Consider the following 19,760-nt stretch of genomic DNA (forward strand, 5'->3'; position numbering starts at 1 on the left):
GGATTCTGGGTTTCCATGGGGTGTGCTATCACTGCTTTAAAATTTGGCCCAGCCACAGAATTGAGTTATCAACTAAGCAGATTTCTTAGTCACAGATCATCCTGTCCTCCATAATGTGATTAAAGATTGATCGCTGCTCAGGAAGATCTCTACGGCTGTGGGCTTTTTTTTTCTGCTAATGAATGAGAAAAATAGCCAGCAGATATTATCTTAAGCCTGACTACATTCCTCGCTGACTTCAAAAGTTTGAAAAGTCAGTTGTGTGTGTATGTGTGTGTGTATATACATGTACACATGTGCATGTGGGATCATATCATCAGGTTTAAAAAAAAAACCTTCCATGAAATTACACCATTAGTGATGCATTCCTTTGGGTCCCTGTAAGTTTCCTAGGAATACAGCCACAGCAGTGAAAAGAGCAAGTCAGCTGTGTGATCTTGGACAAATCATTCACTCTCTCTGGACCTGTTTATTTTCATAAAAAGGGGGTGGTGTTCTCCAAGTTATTTAAGATCTGACTCCTCAGTCATCATTTTGCAAATGGAAGGTCTCACTCTTGAGCCCTCAAAATTAGAGCCAGAAAAATCCAGGGTAGTGGGGTGGAGAATAGGACACTGGAGTCTGAGTCATTCCTTTGAAGGCTAACCCCAGAAGGCTCAAGCTCTGGCCTACATGAGTCTCCTTAACCTTCTCCAGTGGGGCCACATACCCACAATGCCATAGTTTCTGCCCTGACTCTGACCCTGGTCCCAACAGGCTGACATAATCAGGAGTGCAAAGCAGAGAGGGACAGCCCAATAGCCTTGCCATGACCAGGAGGTGGCCTTGGGGTAAGTAACTTTAGTTCTCTGAGCCTCAGCTTCATCTTCCTCACTCCATCACAGAGACCACTCTTCATTTCATTTTCTAAAGTCTAATCTCCCTTTATCAACATTATGTTCTCTCTGTCCCTTGGTTTTTCTCATTAGGGAAGTTATTGCATTTTTATTCATTGTCTATTTATTAGGGCAGGAGTCCTCAACCCCTAGGCTGAAGACTTGTACTGGTCTGTGGCCATCAGGAACTGCGCCGCACAGCAGGAGGTAAGTGGTGGACAAGCGAGCAAAGCTTCATCTGTACTTGCAGCTGCTCTCCAGTGCTAGCATCACTGCTTCAGCTCTACCTCAGATCATCAGGCATTAGATTGTCATAGGAGCACTGGTCTCTGGTGCCAAAAAGGTTGGGGACCACTGTATTAGGAGGAAAGGGTATCTGTCTCTCTGGCCCCAAGAATGTGAGCCTTATAAGAGAGGAACTTTGCCTATCGTTCATGTTTACTCCCCAATGCCAACCACACAGAAGTTCATGTGTATTTCCAGTATTAACAGTAATAAAATAGCAATAACAATAGTAATATCCCCCCATGCTGACCCCATATCTGAACCTCACTTTCAGAAGAGAAATAACCCCTGGCTTAGAGTCGCCCCTCCTGGGAGTTGGAGTACCCAGGCTGTGGATGCCCTATGAACTTGGACTCTGGCTCCTGACTATAAAATTGTTCTGAAATAAAACTGCAATAGTGTCTTATTCATAAAATGCCTTAAAATATGTAGCCATTTTAATAACACGCCTTCAGTTAGTTAAATGCCTACTACAATTAGTAACATTATGTCAACTAGTGCAGGAGTCCCCAGCCGCTGGACCACAGTTCAGTACCAATCATGTCTGTTAGAAACCAGGCCACAAAGCAGAAGGTGAGCAGCCAGTGAGCAAGCAAAGCTTCATATGTATTTGCAGCCGTTCCCCAGGGCTAACATCACCACGTCAGACACATCTCAGATCACCAGGCATTAAATTCTCATAGGAGCACCGGTCCCCAGTGCCAAAAAGGTTGGGGACTGCTGAACCAGTGAGTTTGTGGTTTTATCGTAATTACATATAACTTACATAGTTATACATAAACGGCATGTAATGATGTTGGGTGTGGTGGTTTTATTGTTTAAAGTGAGGTGGGTGGATCCTCCAAAAGATAGAATGTAGTGGCCGATTACTTTCTTGAAATTAACCTGATCTTCTCCAATGGGGACACATCTCCTGGGACATTCCTTGCAAAAAGTAGTTTAATCACTCTTGTTTCAGGAATTGCCAGTGAAAGGCACCTGTGGTCACCGTAGGGGGACATGGCACACCCTTCCAGCACTCAGCTTTGGACCATGATGCAAATAACAAGAGTCCTTTTTGGGCACCTGCTCTGTGCCAGGTACTAAACCAGATTCCTCAAACATGCCATTTCACTCATCCTCTCAGCATTACTGTGTGCTATTCAGGAGGATGCTGGGACTCAGTGCAATCACACACCCATCCAAACCACATGGTAAACGAGTGAGCAATGCTAACTCAGGACTCACCAGCTCTACCCAAAGAAAAGTTCAAACTCTTCTCACTATATGCCTTTAAAGAGCTGTTTGAGTTTTCCATATCTTTATTCCTTCACCTCTTGTTCTTCTGAAGACATCACTGAAATTTAAGTTTATAAATTAAAATGAAAATAAAAACCTGTAAGGCAGAAGCAAAAGGAAGAGAGGGACATTAATGAATGAGACTCCTATACATTTCTGGAAGATAGTAGGTTCATGAGAGAGTGTGCAGAAAAGGAATAGAGTATAAGAATCTGTCTATTAAAGATTACAGCTGAGGTGGGATAGGCTCTCTTCGCACATTCAGCAGGCATGACAGAGGCTGCAAACAGGCAGGGTTTCAATACGTTACTGAAAGTGGTAAAATGTTGATATTTGTAGACTTTGATAAGACATATATGCTTATTGTAATACCCAGAGTAACCACTATGAAACCTATAAAAGGAGATACACTCTTAAACATGATAAATAAATCAAGATGGAATCCTAAAAAGCGTTCCAGTGAATCCTAAGGCAAGGAAAGAGCAACAGAAGAAAAATCACAGGAAACAAACATAAAACAAATAATAAAATGACAAATTTAGCCCCTAACATATCAGAAATTACCTTAATGTAATGTAAATACACTTAGCATGACAGAAATTAACACAATGTTTTTTTTAATCCCAACTATGTGTTGACGATAAAAGTCTCACTTAAAATTCAATGACAGAGGTTGGTTGAAAGTAAAGTGATGGGAAAGGATAAACAATACAAACATTAATTTAAAAAATTAGGTGCAGTTATATTAATATCTAATAAAGTAAATTTTAGAACAAGGAAAACTACTAGAAATAAGGAAGGATACTACATAATAATAAAAAGATTAATTCAAGAGGGAAACATAACAATCTAAATGTGTACATACTAAACAACAGAGCCTCAAAGTACATAAAGTAAAAACTGATGAAACCAAAAAGGAGAAATGCATAAATCCAAAATTATAGTTTGAGACTTCAATGCCTTACTCAGAAACTCATAAAACTGCTACTCAGACAATCAACAAGAATATAGAAGTTCTGAGCACCCCAATCAGCCAACAGGACTTAATTGATATATACAGAACAATCCATCCAACAGCAGCAGAATATTTGATATGTCCTTTTACTATTCACCAAGATAATCCATATCCTGGGCTATGAAACAAACCTCAACAAATTTAAAAGAATTGAAATCTTACAGAGTGTGTTCTCTAACCACAATAGAATTAAACTAGAAGCCAAAAACAAAGACAACAGGAAATCTTTAAGTACTTGTAAATTAAACTTCTAAATGATACATACATCAAAGAGGAAGTTCTTAATAAAAATTTTTAGTACACAGAACTAAAAGAAAATTTAAAAATAACATATTGAAATATTTAAAAAATCTCAACATGTTGTATGTTACATGTGTTAAGCAGTGCTGAGAGGAAATTTAATATCACTAATAGAAACTAAGAAGGGTGTTAAATTAATAATCTAAATTCCCATCTCAATAACATAGAAAAATAAGATAAAAATAAACCCGAAGCAAGCAGAAAGAAGGAAATAATAAAGATAAGATAAGAAATCACAATTAAAAATAAGAAAGCAATAGAGAAAATCTGGGAAACAAAATCTTGATTCTTCAAAAAAAAACAGTAAAATCAATAAATCTCTGACAAGATAAAAAATAAAGAAAAAGGCCACTCAAATCATAAATATCAAGAATGGAAAGGGGAGATCAGTACAGATCTTACAGCATATAAAGATAATAAAGCGATGCTACGAACAACTTTACATTTGTAAATTTGAAACTTAGAAAAAATGGTCCAATTCCTCAAAATCTAGAAACTACCAAGACTAAGCCAAGTTGAAACAGACCATCTGAATAGCCCTAAAATCATAAATAAGCTTAATTACTAATTTAGAAGCTCTGGAAAAGTAAATAACCAACCCTACATGGTTTCCCTTGATAATTTCATCAAACATTTAAGGAAGCATTAACTCCGATTTTACACCATCTCTTATGAAGCCTATATTACCTAAATGCAAACCAGATAAAGACAAAAGAAAAAGGAAATAATATACTAATATCTCTTGCAAACTTAGTGTAAAAATCCTGAACGAAACATTAGCAAATCCAATCCAATTCTTTTTATAAATATAAAAAGCTTCTGAACCACGAAAGAAACCATCAACAAAAGAGGCAATCAACTGAATGGGAGAAGGTATTTCCAAACAACACCTCTGATAAGAACTCGTATAACTCACACAAAATATATAAAGAACTCATTTGACTCAACAACAACAACAACAACAAAACAATCCAACTGAAAAATGGGCAGAGGGTCTGAACAGACACTTCTCCCAAGAAGACATACAAATAGCTAACAGACATACAAGAACATGTTCATTCAACTTCACTAGCTATTTGGAAAATGCAAATCAAAAATACAATGAGATATCATCTCACACTTATAAAAATGGATGTTATCAACAAGACAAGTAATAAGTGTTGGGAAGGTTGTAGGGAAGAAGGAACCATCATACACTGCTGGTTGAAATGTAAATTGGTACAGCCACTATGGAAAACAGTATGAAGGTTCCCAAAAAAATTAAGAAAAAAATTGCCATATGACCCAGCAATTCCTCTTCTGAATATCTACCATAAAATTTTGAAAACATTTATCTATAAAGATATATGAACCCTGATGTTTATTGCAGCACTATTCATAGTAGCCAAGACATTGAAACAACCAAAGTGCTTTTTGATAGATAATTGGATAAATATGTGGTACATATATACAATGGAATATTATTTAGCCATAAGAAAAGATGAAATACTGCCATTTGCAACAGTATGAATGGATCATGAGATAATTATGCTAAGCTAAATAAGTCAAACAGAAAAAGTTGAAAATCATATGATTTCATTAAATGCAGGATAGAAAACAGAAAGCAAAAAACAAACAAGACAAAAACTCACAGACACGAACAGCAGTTTAGTGGTTACCAGAGGGAAAGGGAAGAGGGAAGAGGTGGATAAGAGTAAAGGGGGTCAAATATATTGTGACAGAAGATTTGATTTGAGTGGTGAACACACAATACAATACACAGCTGATGTATTATTGAATTGTACACTTGAAATCTATAGAATTTTATCAACCAATGTCACCCTAATAAATTTAATAATAAAAAAATAAAGGAATTATACACCACAAACAAGTAGAATTTATTTCAGGTATCACGGCTGGTTCATCATTTGAAAATTCACCAGTGTTATCCATCACAACAACAGGCTAATTAGGAAAAAGCATATGGTCACACAAATTGATGCAAAAAAAAAAAAAGCATTTGACAAAATTCAACCTCCATTCATAATTTAAAAAAAAAAAAACTCCCAACAAAGTAGGAATACAAGGGCACTACTTCAAACTGATAAAGAGCATTTACCAAAAAAAAAAAAAAACTGGAAACGAAACAAAGATGTCTACTCAGAATATTTATTCAATGTAGTACTAAAAAATTTATGATTGCAATGTCAGGAAAAAAACCCAAAGGATTGAAAAGGAGAAATAAAAATTTGTTCTTATTTTAGATGGCATGATTATCTACATTTTAAAAATTGCAAAATATCATTTTTTAAAAAAAAACCCTCCCAGAACTAATCAATGATTTCAGCAGGGCTACAGGAAGCAAGATCAACATAAAAATTAATCTCAAAACTCAACAGCAAAAAACCTTGATAAAAAAAAAAGAAAAAAGATTTGAATAGAAAAAGAAATACCAATGGCAAATCAGCATATAAAGAAATACTCAGACTCATTTGTCATTAGGGAAAAAATGGGTTAAAATCACATTGTATGTAATATCTAAAAATTTTAAATCTGACATTTTTGCTGGTGAGAATATCTGAAAACTGGAACTCTTCTATGCTGCTGGGATTTTTTACATAAGTGTTCATCAGAGATATTGGTCCATAATTTTTTGTAATGTCTTTTTCTGGTTTTAGAATCAGGGTAATGTTGAACTATAAAATGAGTTTGGGAGCTTTCCCCTCCCTTAAATTTTTTGGAATAGTTTGAGAAGAATATGTGTTAGTTCTTTTTTGAATATTTGGTAAAATTCACCTTTGAAGCTATATGGTCCAGGACTTTTGTTCGTTGGTAGATTTTTTTATTACTCATTCAATTTCATTAGTTGTCTGTTCCCATTTTCTGTTTCTTCTTGTAAAGGGTGCATGTTCTAGAAATTTACACATTTCTTCCAGGTTATTCAATTTGTTGGCATATGATTGTAGTACTTTTTATAATCCTTCCTATTTCTGTGAAGTCTGTTATCACGTCTCTTCTTTCATTTCTAATTTTATTTATTTGGATCTTCTCTCTTTTTTCCTTGTTGAGTGTGGTTAAACATGTATCTATTTGTTTGTCCTTTCATAGAACCAGCTCTTGGTTTCATTGAGCTTTTATATTGTTTTTTTACGACTCCATTTCATTTGTTTCTACTCCAATATTTATTATTTCCTTTATTATACTCACTTTGGATTTTGTTTGCTGTTCTTTTTCTAGTTCTTTTTGATGTAAAGTTATATTATTTATGTGAGATTTTTCTTGTTTCTTGATGTAGGCCTGTATTGCTTTGAATTTCCCTCTTAGAATTGCTCTGGCTGCATCCTGTAGATTTGACATTGCAACAGCAATCAAAGCTTGTGTCTTCATTTTCATTTATGTCAAGGTATCTTTTGACTTTTTCCTTGATCTTATTGTTAACCCATTTATTGTTCAGTAGTACATTATTTAGCTTCCATGTGTTTGTGTGTTTTTCAGTTTTCTTCTTTTAATTAATTTCTAGTTTTATACCATTGTGATAGGAGAAGATGCTTGGTATGATTTCAGTCTTCTTCAATTTGTTGAGACTTGTTCTGTGGCCTAACATGTGGTCTTTCCTAGAAAATGTTCCATTTGCTCTTGAAAAGAATGTATATTCTGCTGCCTAGGTGAAATGCTCTAAAAATGTCAATTAAATCTATCTGTTCTAATGTGTCATTTAAGGCCAGTTCCCTTATTGATTTTCTGTCTAGATAATTTATCTATTGATGAGAATGGGATATTAAATTTCCCTGGTAGAGTGTTTTACTGTCAATCTCTCCCTTTATGTCCATCAATATTTGCTTTACATATTTAGGTGCTCCTACATTGGGTACATAAATGTTTTCAAGGGTTACATCCCCTCGTTGGGTTAATCCTCTTATCATTATGTAATGCCCTTCTTTGTCTCTTATTTTAGTCTTTGTTTTAAAATCTATTTTGCCTAATATAAGTATTGCTACCTCAGTTTTTATTTTCCATTTCCATTTGCATGGAATATCTTTTTCCATACCCTTTTAGTCTGTGTGCGTCTTTCAATCTGAAGTGAGTTTCTTATAGGCATCGTATGTACAGGTCTTGCTTTTTTACCCATTCAGGTACCCTTCATCTTTTGATTGGAGCATTTAATCCATTTACATTTAAAGTAATTACTGATAGATATGTAGTTATTGCTTTGTTATTATTTATATTTTTTTATCTTTTTTATTCTTCTTTTTAAAGAATTCCCTTTAACATTGTAATACTGGTTTGGTGGTGATGAACTCTTTCAGCTTTCTTAATCGGGAAGCTATCTGTCCTTTGATTCTAAATGATAGCTTTGCTGATAGAGTAATCTTGGTCATAGGTCCTTGCTTTTCATCATCACTTTGACGATTTCATGCCAATCCCTGCAAATTTTAGGTTGAGAAATCAGCTGACAGTCTTATGGGAGCACCTTTGTAGATAACCGAATGCTTTTCTTATGCTGCTTTCAAGGTTCCCTCGTCATCTTTAACCTTTGGCATTTTAATTATAATTTCTCTTAGTGTGGGCTTCTTTGAACTCAACTTGTTTGGGACTCTGCATTTCCTGGGCTTGTACATTTATTTCCTCCACCAGCTTAGGAAATTTTTCTATCATTACTTCTTCAAATAGGTTTTAAATCTCTTTCTCTTTCTCTTTTCCTTCTGGTACTTCTATGATGCAAATATTGGAACACTTGATATTGTCCTAGAGGTCCCTTAAATTATCTTCATTCTTTAACTCTTATTTCTTTTTTCTGTGCTGATTGGGCGTTTTCTGCTATCTTGTCTTATAAATTGCTAGTTCAATCCCCTGCTTCCCCTAAAGTACTGTTGATTTTTCTAATGTAGTATTCATTTCTGTTATCATATTATTTATTTCAGACTGTTCTTTTTTATGTTTTCTATCTCCTTTTTTTATGGTTTCCATATCTTTGTTAAAGTTCTCACTGAATTCACCTACTCTTCCCCTAAGTTCATTGAGCATTCTTATAACCAGTGTTATAAACTCTGCATCTGGTTGATCGCTTGTCTTCATTTTGCTTAGTACTTTTTCTGGAGTTGTATCCTGTTCTTTCATTTGGGACATGTTTTTTGCTTTCTCATCTTGGCTGATTCTCTCTGTTTGTTTCTATCTATGTAGATAGATCAGCTATGTCTCCCAGTCTTAGTAGAATGGCCTTATGCAGTAGATGTCCCTTGGGGCCCAGTGGCACAGTGCCCCTGGTCATCTAAACTGGGTGCTCCAGGGATGTCTTTTGTGTGGGTTGTGTGTTCTTCTCCTGTTGTAATTAAGCTTTGATTGCTGTTGCAATGTCATTGGGAGGGATTGATGCTCAGGCTGACAGACTGTGAGAAATGGCCATAACTACAGCAGATGAGCTATTGTGTAGGGACTGACCCCACGGAGCAGTATTAGCTTTAGCGGGTCTCTGGTGCCTGTTGAGTCCACCCTTTGGGTATGTTGTTTGCCAAAATTGTTCAGTGGTGTGCTGCTGTGGTCTGAAGCCAGTCACCAGGTATGTTAGTTTGGGGGCCTCTTGAGAGGAGTTCTGGTTCAAGGCAAGATCAGCCACTGCTTCTGCTTATTTCACAGCCACCTGGTAGGACCTCAAAAGTGATATGCAGACAGTTGCTACCTGTTCTGGGCTTGGAGGAACCGGGCAGAGGCTAAGATGGGAACCGCGGCTGGCTGCCACTAGCGCTGGGCTTGAAGCCACTTAGCAAGAGACACAAGGCACACTAGGCCAGACAATGCTCATTTGGGATTTGTGAGTTTTTTAGACATTTTAGGAAAGTCCACAGTGCAAACCAAAACAAGCTATTTGTCTGGAAAAGCCACTGTAAAGTTTCGGGCCATGCACTTGAGTCAGGTGGGGTGGGGTCATCAGGGCCAGGCAACAGTTAGCCAAGTTAATGGAGTGTTCAGATTTGCTTCAGGCCTGCACCTACTGACTGGGTGGGATGAGGGCTCAACAAAGGAACAATGGCGTTAGCCAGTACTTCTGTCCCCAGAGTGAGCTGTCCTGATCCCTGCTGCTGTAAAGCTAGTCAATTCAGCTCCTCCCCATATGTTACTAGTGCTTTTCAAGCTACTTCCCAGCACTGGAGCTCAGAGTGAGTAAGTTTGTGAGTAAGTAAATCAGCTTGCAAGCCCTTAAAGAGGAATGCCTGGGTCTCCAGCAGCCCTCTGTTTCACTCAGCCTCAATCTCCACTATTTTTAACATCCAAATGTTATAGGGACTTCTCTTCCCAGCACTGGAGCTCTGGGCTAGGGAGCCCAGTGTGAGATTGAGACTCCTTGTTGCTCAAGGGAAAACCTCTGCCACCCAGATATCCCTGCCATTTCTTAACTGCCATACCGTGGATGTGGGGCCTGCCCATTCCTCATCTCCACACCTCCTACCCATCTTGACATGGCTTCTCCTTTATATCTTTAGTTATAGGAATCTGTTCAGCTAGTCTTCAGGTGGTTTTCAATGGTAGTTGTTCTGTAATTTAGTTGTAACTTTTTAAAGATTTCAATACATTTTAGATTTTTATTATTCTCATTGTGATCCACATTTGATATTCTTTTCTTAATTTTTAAAAAAAGTTTCAATTATAGTTGAAATACAATATTATATTAGTTTCAGATGTACAACATAGTGATTAGACATTTATATAAATTATAAAGCGATAACCCTGAAAAGTCTAGTACCCATCTGACACCATACATAGTTATTAAAAATACTTCACAAATGCTTCACAAATTTGTGTGTCACCTTGTGCAGAGGATATGCTAATCTTCTCTGCATCATTCCAATTTTAGTATATGTGCTGCTGAAGTGGGCACTTTAGTTGTAATTTGATGTGGTTTTAGAAGGAGGCGAGAACAGCATTTACCTACTCTGCCATCTTGACCAGAAGTCTTATATGACAATGTTAAAAAGGAAAAACTATAGGGACAAGTGGAATGATTACAGATAAAGGGAAAGAACAAGGGAAATTTTGGGTGATGAAACTGTTCCATGTCCTGATTATGATGCTTTAATACTCACAAAATTGTGCACCGCCTTAAAAGTAAATTTTACTATATATAAACTAAAATATTTAAAGGAAATTCTATGAATTCTATTTTTTAAAAGTGAATTATGCACCTTCTGTAGGATCTGATGCTGATTTCAGTTATTTGGTGTCAGAATTGAATTGAATTGTAGGACAGCCAATTTGTGTCAGGAATTAGATATTTAGTATTGATATTAGAGTACTGGAGAATTGATTGGTCTTGGGGAGAAAAACGCACTTTAAACATCAGAAGCAGTGTCAGAAATAATCACAATGGCAAAGGGAAAGTAAGGTACCAGAAGGAATTAGGTTGCTAATTAACTCACTTTAAAATAGAAAGAGTATCTTGGATTACTCAATGTAATCCCAAGGGTCCTTCAATGGGGAAGAGGAAGGCAAAAGAGGAGGCCAGGGTGATGCCATATGAGAACTCAACCCACTATTACTAGTGATGGAGATGGAGGAAGAATATCACAACCAAGAAAGACAGGCAGCCTCTAGAACAAGAAAACAGATTGTCTACTAGAGCCTCCAGAATGGACACAGCCCTGCAGATGCTGTAATTTTGCTTAGTGAGATCCACTTTGGACTTCTGACCTCCAGAACTATAAGATATTTGAGGTTTTAAGCCACTCATTTTGTGATAATTTGTTACAACAGCCACAGGGAGATAATATAGGAAGCATAGTCATTAATTTTCATCTTATATGCAATGCAGTATTCGATATGCTGTGATTGACCCTGTATTAGTTAGAAAGCTAATATAATTGATTGATGCTAAATAACAAAACATTCAGTCTCACATGGCTGTGAAGGTCAAGAGGAAAACAAGGCCACAGGTGAGACAGATCCAGCAGCTTTTCCCATAATCATAACTCAGTTTCTCTCTCATTAGCTCCTTCTCTCACTGCTATTGCCTCTGGGCAATCATCTCAAGCAGGATATCTCCACATAGTCTAGAAAGATTCTATAAGAGCAAAGGCTCCATTTCCCTTTCAGAGGTAATCCCAGAGAAAAGAGAGCAGTTTAAGTAGTGAAAGTTCTGAGAAGGATGTTTAGTAGCCTGGGTTGCGAAACATGCTCAGTGTTCAGACAGTTGTCATGACTAGGAGTGTACTGACTGGTTGGCCCGGAGCATGCTGGCTCACCTATGGAAGAGAAGGGAGGAGTGCTTCCAAAAAGAAAGAGGGGTGGGAAATATAAGAACAGACCAAACTAGCTGCCATGTCCATTACCCTCACTGAAGTTGATGAAATGCAGAATCAAGGCATAATTACACAGTGTAAATTTATAAAAGCAAATAACAGAAGAACTGTTGAGAGAACGAAGGGAAGCAGGAGAGGCATAAATGTGAAGCGACTATTTTCCATTGTAAGGGGTCAATAAATTTTCTGCAGATGATATATCAAAAAATAAGAGTATATATACTCTTTTTTTTAGAGTTATGGAGGTACCCATTAGAAGTACTAAAAATGGAAATGTTTAAAAGAAATTGCCTCTGGAGAGTGAGAGCAGAATTGAGGAGAGATGAAGTTGGAAATGGTTTTCTTGCACCATAAGCCCTTCTCTCATATTTGGTTTGCTCCTATTCATATGATAACAAAACATACTGTGATAATAAAAGACTTTTAAATATTTGGATGAATGACCTTAAGCTTTGAAAGAGATCTGATTGATATCTATATTGTGATTCCATCTGGAATGAAATTTTAGGGTTGTGACCATAAATATATAATTTGGAATGATTTTTATTAATATTTACATTATGCTTTTTAAGAAAGAAACTACCTTATTTCTTATCTACTGGGCTAAACCTCTGGGAGTCTGACCTACTATGTAACAGATTTCAATAAAAGATAGATATTACAAGGCTGTAGAACATACACACCACCACCACCACGACCACCACCACAGCAACAAAAAGCCTTACCAGCTTTAATTTTTAAATAACAATTATGAATAGATGAAGGAATAAATGAATGGACCTCTTGTCATCCCACTTTCCACATAAGACAGTAAGTTTCCTTGGTTCTCATCAAAAGACCTGTCCCTCCCCCATTTATTTATTTCCAAGATATGTAACTCATGTCTCTAGTGTCTGTCCAGAACATTGACCGTACCCTGCTCATTCCCCTGCTGCTGCCAGCTCTGGCCCTTAGAGCAGCTATCCAGGATTTCATTCACTTTTGCTTCTCTGGGGCTTGGCCTGGTGCTCAGACTACTGGCCTAGATTTCCACTTCTGCTTGCCCAGATTCCAGGCATGGGTTCCTTGTCCCCTTATTTCCTATTGACTCATAGGTCATAGCCCATTGAAGCCCCAAGGTTAAGAAGGTCCATAGGGCATTTGTACCCCTTATTCAACATTCCCAGACTTCCAAATGATCTTGAGCACCTGCAGTGATAGGAACCCCATCCTTCCCTGATAGCTGCTCCTTCTCCGAGTAAGTCAATAATCATTGTCAGCCTCTCCTCCAACTCAAATGGCAGTACTAGGACCAAAATGTGAGAGCCACAGAGGAAGAACTTGGCCTGTCCTGCCAGCTGACCCCAAGGCAGCCAGGCTTTGGCCCTAGAATGCTGATATGCCACACCCCGGGCCTGATGCTGATTTCCAGTTCTTCTCCACATCCCAGGTCACCCACACAGGGCTTCTGAACCAGGAATTCAAAGTAGAATTCTTTACCCTCTTCCAGGGCCCAGGTCATTTACTTACACAGAAGTTGGAAGCATAAATCAAAAGCCATAAATAACCCTAGTTGATCTCATCCTTGTAATCTTTGGTCACCATCTAAAAGGCAAACTCCTGGCCACCCACCATCTCCCTCACTCTCCCTCTTTTTGCTCTAGGAATTATATCCTTTCTGCTCTTCCCCCATGGCTTTCTCCAAGTTTTCTCATTTACCCTTGGGAACCCCATTCTGGAGCAAAAAAAATTCCTCCATCATTAGCCTCTGCAGAGCTCCCTCCCTCCCTGGGGCTCTCTAAGGACACATGCTCTTTTCCCAGGGTTTCTCATTCTCCTAGATCCAACTGGGTCAAAAATGAGCAGGGCTGGGAAGCTTTCCATCTTTTCTTTCCCCTTCTATGACATCATCTGCTCCCTGTGGGTCAGAAGATACAGCCACACCCCAGGTCCTCTGTGCTCTCCACCTGAGAATGGAGACCACCTCTACCATGCTCTGCATGGAAGTTCCCAGGCCTCCCTGGCTTCATACCAGTTTTTCAAACCCAGAGCCTCCCTTTTGTCTCAGCTGCAGGCCCTCTTCATGGAGGACCCTCCATAAGGAACCTCAATCAAAAAGTGGATTTAGCATCGCATTATTTGGGTTCATGACAGGAAATAGAATTCATCCCAGATGGTTCAAATGATGAGAATTTCATGGTAATATTCATCAAGAAGTGTTAGCAAGGTACAGAGAAAAAAAACAAGGAATGTTGAGGGCCACAGAGACAGCAACTGTAGGATGCTATTACCACAGTCAGGCTAAAGAGACAAATGCAATAATATCATCATTTCAGGAAGAACTGTAGATGTGCAGAAGGGCTGCCAGCACGAGTAGAGTTTTGGAGGGGTACAGCTCTGGGTGGGTGGGGAAGGGGTACCCTGACCCCTCTCTCCTCTTGTCCTTTTGCCCTCTAGTGGGCAAATGAGGATGAAAGGAAAATAGCAGTGCAGAATCCAAGGCCACCAAAAATGTTTTTGGAGTCCAATTCCCTCATTTTGCAAACAGGGAAACCAAGGCTGAGAAAGGTTGGAGATTTATCCTAGTCACACAGAGTTCATGGCCAGGCTGAACCCAGACCTCAGTCACCGTGCCCCCTGCTGCCTGTCACACAACAAAGTCTATGACTACAACACTCCCTTCTATGTAGTCTCTGTGTTTATGCACTAAAAATAATTTTAAATCATTTTAATTGGGTGCATTGCTTTGAATCCCTTCCCCAACAGGAAATATATTGGCTGTCTGATGGAAGGCTTGGCAGCTGACCTTGAATCCCCTTGACCTCCCCACACTCAAGCTGAGGTTTTCCATCCGGTGCTATTGCCTGAGCCCAAGCTGGATGACGGAGGCTAGAAGTCAACAATAATAGTCCCTTCTAATTATTGTTCTATAGCCAGCAGCTGGATTAATATTCAAAGAGGATTGGAGGAGAAATCTAATTGAATTTAAAACACAATAAATTGAAGCTAACTCATTCGATTTATGGCAATGTCTCTTGGCATCTTTTAATTTTGCATCACATTCATTTGGAGCCAATCAAATTAGGGTGCTCATTAAGCAGCTGAAGTGGGTAAGGCTGGACCTACACTCTCTGCTCCAGGCATAATGAGATCTGTGCAGGATAATTCAGAAGTCAGAAAGCTGGGGGTAGGGCAAAGGAGGCCATGAGGTCACAGTGGTCACTACCTCATTATCAGGAAAATCGATTTGGTGAGGAGTGAGTATGGACTCCAGACTTGGCTACTTGCTTACAAGCAGCCTTGGCCTTTATTTCTCACAGTCTTGATTTCTTCATTAGGATAAGAGCAGCAATGCCTACCTCTGAAGGCTGAGTATGAAATGAGAACATGATGTAGTAAGCACCTTGTCCTCCAGTTTCTCAGAGTCCGACCACTACTCTCTCCTCCCACCATGCCACATAGCCCCATTGACAGTGCTCCTCTGCCTGATTCTCTCCCATAAGCCTTTGGCTTAGAAAACCACCTTTGATTCACCCCACATCTCAAGGAGAGTCCTATCAAAGATTTTGTGGCCATCTTTAATCTTTCACAAAGACACACTACTCAGAGCAAATTTATTGGCTCACCTAACTGGAAAACCCACAACCAGGACTTTGAGGTATGATTGAGCCTAAAAGTTCAAGCGAGGTCCTCGGACTTCCTATGTCCACCTCTAGACTCCGCAGGCCTCTGCTCGGCTTCAGTTTCAGACATTCTCTCCATGAGATAGCAAAATGGTGAGCGGAAGCTCCAAGGTCAAGTAGCCCTCACAGTACCTATAGAGAGAGAGAGTACTTCTCTCCCAGGATTCATTTTCAGTTCCTAAAAATAAACTCTGGTTGACCCTGCTGTGTCACATGCCAACTCCTGAGCTAACAAGCACCTTCAATGTTATGAGACACTCTGATTGGTTAGCATGTATCAGCTGACCTCCTATGGTGGAACAAGGGGAGTCCCTTTATTATTAACTCCAGCAGAATCACAAAGTGTTGGTAAGAAAGAGCCTTTTTCTTAAAGCAGAATACCATAGAGGTAAAATTATACTGGAAGTTTCTATAATGCCATATAAGGGGCTACACAACCAGCATCTGGGTGACAAAGAGAAATGTGCCTCTGGAATTTCCTAGGTCCCCTTTTCCAGCTCCTAACCCCAGGTGTCCAGATTTCACTCTACCCCTAGATTTCATCTCCATTATCTCAGGCCTCCCAGGTCATCTACCTTCCCTGGCCTACCTCTCTTGCCTCCTTCTCTAGAAAACTAAACACTTCCAGTGGCTCCCTAGAACTTCTCACTGCTTTTCCTCTAAAACCTGTATCCCCTGCTCTGCTATCAGATGGACTTGTCTCCCAGCCCTCCCCCAACTCTCACCTCTCCCTTGAGTTCTGAGAAGATAAAAAAAAATAGACACACACACACGTGTGTGTGTGTGTGTGTGTGTGTGTGTGTGTGTGTGTGTGTCTGGCTCCTTCCCCCATGAACTCTAGGGAAAGCCAAAGGAATGCCTCTAGTATATGTCAAGAACCACATGGATTCTCCCACACCTGGTGGGCTTATTATAGAGAATGGCAAGCTTTAGGTGGGGAGCACAAAAGGGGTTAGAGTTCTTTTCTTTCCTGCCTCTCTGTGGTATGGAGAGACAATAATTGAGTGGCCACTTCTATAAGAAGAGTCCTCAGGTTTAAAAGGCCATGTGAGCCAGGCCCTGGCCTAGCACAAGGAAGCACACACTAGGGTAGACTAAGGGGAAGGTGTTTCTTCCCAATGTGTTGGAGGAAAAAGGCGGTCCCCTCGCATAAGGTAAAATCCAGAGTCTTCAATCTAGATTACCATATACCCTAGTTCACAGGGGGCAGTCCTGGTATTATGTTATTTCTCCTAATCTAATTTTCAAGAAAATCCTGTAGTTTGTTAAATTATGTCTCTCAAAAAGGTGTTTCCCTGTCCCAGCCCCTGTAACCTGTGAATTTGACCTTATTTGGGAAAAGGGTCTTTGAAGATGCAGTTAAGGATCTCAAGATGAAATTATCCTGATTTATCCAGTGGGCCCTAAATCCAGTGACAAGTACCCTTATCAGAGACAGAAGAGAAGACACAGACACAGAAAAGAGCATCGTGTGAAGACGAGAGCAGAGATTAGAACAAGACAGCCACAAGCAAAGAACTCCTGGAGCCGCCAAAATATTCTCCCTTAGAGACTTTGGAGAAAATACAGCCCTGTCAACACTTGTTTCCAGACTTCTCACCTCAAGCACAGTGAGAGAATAAAAATCTGTTGTTCTAATCCACCTAGTTTGTGATGTTTTATAAACCCTAGGAAACTAACAAAAATCCCTCTTCACATTAAAAATATCCACATTTGCATAATATATTCTTCCCATCCCCATCCCACACCCCCTAAAGGAGTCTGGAAAAAGGAAACAAGAAGCGGGCCCCTTAGGCCTGTGCCTATCTTAGGCTTAGAATCAGAGGTTCAAGGGAGATCCTGGAGGCTAGCAGGTAGCCAGTCCAGTTCTCCAGCACATGACTTAGGCAGGAATAAAAGAATATGTGTCTGATTCACACTTTCTGACTTCAAAACTTACTACAAAGCTATAACAATCAAAACAGTGTGGTCTTAGCATAGAGAGAGAAATATAGACCAAGGGAATGGAACTGAGAACAAGAAATAACCCCAGGCTATAGTCCATTTAATTGGGGGGAAAAAAACAACCTGTGTGACAAATAGTTCTGGCAAGTCCAAAATCTGAAGGGTGGCCAGGCCAGCAGACTAAATACCCAGGAAAGCCAATGGTGCAATTGAAGTCTGAAGGCTGTCTATGGGAAAAATTCCTTCTTGCTCAGAGAATATCAGTCTTTGTTTTATTCAGGCTTTCATCTGAATGAATGAGGCCTACCCACATTATGGAGGGCAATTTTTCTTACTCAAAATCCACCGATTTTTAAATGTTAATCTCATCCAAAAATACCCTCAGAGAAACAACCAGAACATATAGCATAGCTGGATGTTTAAGCAGGAAGGGCATTAGAATTCATGTCATAGACGAGTAAACTGTGGCCCAGGATGGAACGATCACTTGCCCAGGGTCACACCTGCTGCAAATTTCATGTCATTATTCTAGAGATTCATTCAGACTCTAACACTTCTTACAATGGCAGGATTCTTTTGCTCTGGGAGACAGTATTGCTGAGGGCTGAATGAAGTATGCCCCAGCCTTTCGTCAAAACACATGTACTTCTGATCTTTTAACCAGGCCTGGATGTATGGAGATAAGATGCTATATGAGCAGAAGCCTTGGCGAGTAGATTAGCAAGTGTCTTGTGGGAGGAAAATGAGCCTGCCACTAAATGTCACCCGACAAAACACCATGCCCTCAGAACGAAGGCGTCCACTTCAAACATTTGCTCCTCTCACATGGGCTATTGGAAAAGATGAATCAGCACAGCCTTGCTGTAAATTAGTAATGCAAAATGTATCAAAAGCTTAGAAATGTGTGTTGACCTGGAGAAGAAATATGCCTGCAAAAAAGGACTCTTTGTTATTAACTGGGCCCAAAATTCGTAACCAGAGTCTAACAGCCATTGTTTAAATAGACCTTTCATCCATGCTGCATTTCAGGGAAAAGCCACAAACTGAGCTACTAAACCTCTTACACTGTGCTTCTGCCACCTGAGTTGGCCCTTATAAGGGAGCCCCTAGGATTGATATTCGACCATCAGGACTGCAACTTTTCCTGTGCAATTGGAGCTGTGCAGTGATATCCTTATTTGCACCTTTACTGACCAGAGTGGCTCTGTTCCAATCAATCAGGATAGTGCTTTTTGGACCGATCAAACTGTGAGGATTCAAAGTTCTCATTTGCATAATAATGGACCAATCAGGAACAAAGGCAGGATCACTTTTCTATATAAGCCAGCTTCACCTTCCTCTCAACCATGCACACTTTCAGTTTCCATTGAAAAGTGCATCAAAGCTGAAGCTGCAGCACCAGAGCTGAACAGCCTCTCCCAAGCTGACTCACACATGAACTGTATCACAGCTGAGCTGTTTTCACTAAATAAAGTCGTCTCTTGCTTTTTCAAATTGGAGAAACCTGGTGGCATTGAATTGGTGGCAGCAACCTTCAGTTGACATGTGCCTATATTTTTTCCCTTCACTTCTCTTTTAAGTAGCTCTCCTAAGGGAATTATCAGAAATAGCCCTTACTGACAAAAGAGCAGAACCCAGGGGATCCTGAGAAGCTTCATAACAGTATTTTTTACACAGGCATGAAGACTTTTTAAAAATAGCTTATTATAACTATAAATGTAATATCTGATTATTATAGAAAACTTGGGAAATGTGAAAAATATAAAGGAAACAAACAAAAATATCACTACAATCCTATCATCACTGGTATATTTTCTTCCAGGATTGTGTCTTTTTTTTCCGTGAATGTGTAAGTATACTTACAAATAGTAAGGAGTAATCTTCCTATCAAATGTAGATCTCCCATATAAGCTCTGAGCGCCTCCAGGCTGCCTTATAAACATTTGCCTTCTGTAGCTCCAAGGCCTGGCACATGCCTGCCACCTGGTAGCCATAACTGTTTGATGATGTTGACTGATGACCCTCATTCATAGATAACTTGCACATAATCCATTCCCCCTCACTGTTAAGTACAAGAGTACAGGAAGCTGGCACACACTAAAAAACATATTAGCTTTAAAGAAGTAAATGA

At 39.3% G+C, this 19,760-nt stretch overlaps 1 non-coding gene across 1 annotated transcript; it reads right to left on the reverse strand.

The window, feature by feature from the left end:
- Positions 1-10,496: 10,496 nt before the first annotated feature.
- On the reverse strand, positions 10,497-10,606 carry LOC118604404. Its single transcript, XR_004951718.1, has one exon. It is a non-coding gene; the product is annotated as a U6 spliceosomal RNA (small nuclear RNA).
- Positions 10,607-19,760: the final 9,154 nt, after the last annotated feature.

The sequence above is a fragment of the Rousettus aegyptiacus genome, unplaced genomic scaffold (genome assembly GCF_014176215.1).
Source record: "Rousettus aegyptiacus isolate mRouAeg1 unplaced genomic scaffold, mRouAeg1.p scaffold_m13_p_6, whole genome shotgun sequence".
In the NCBI taxonomy this organism is placed as follows: domain Eukaryota; kingdom Metazoa; phylum Chordata; class Mammalia; order Chiroptera; family Pteropodidae; genus Rousettus; species Rousettus aegyptiacus.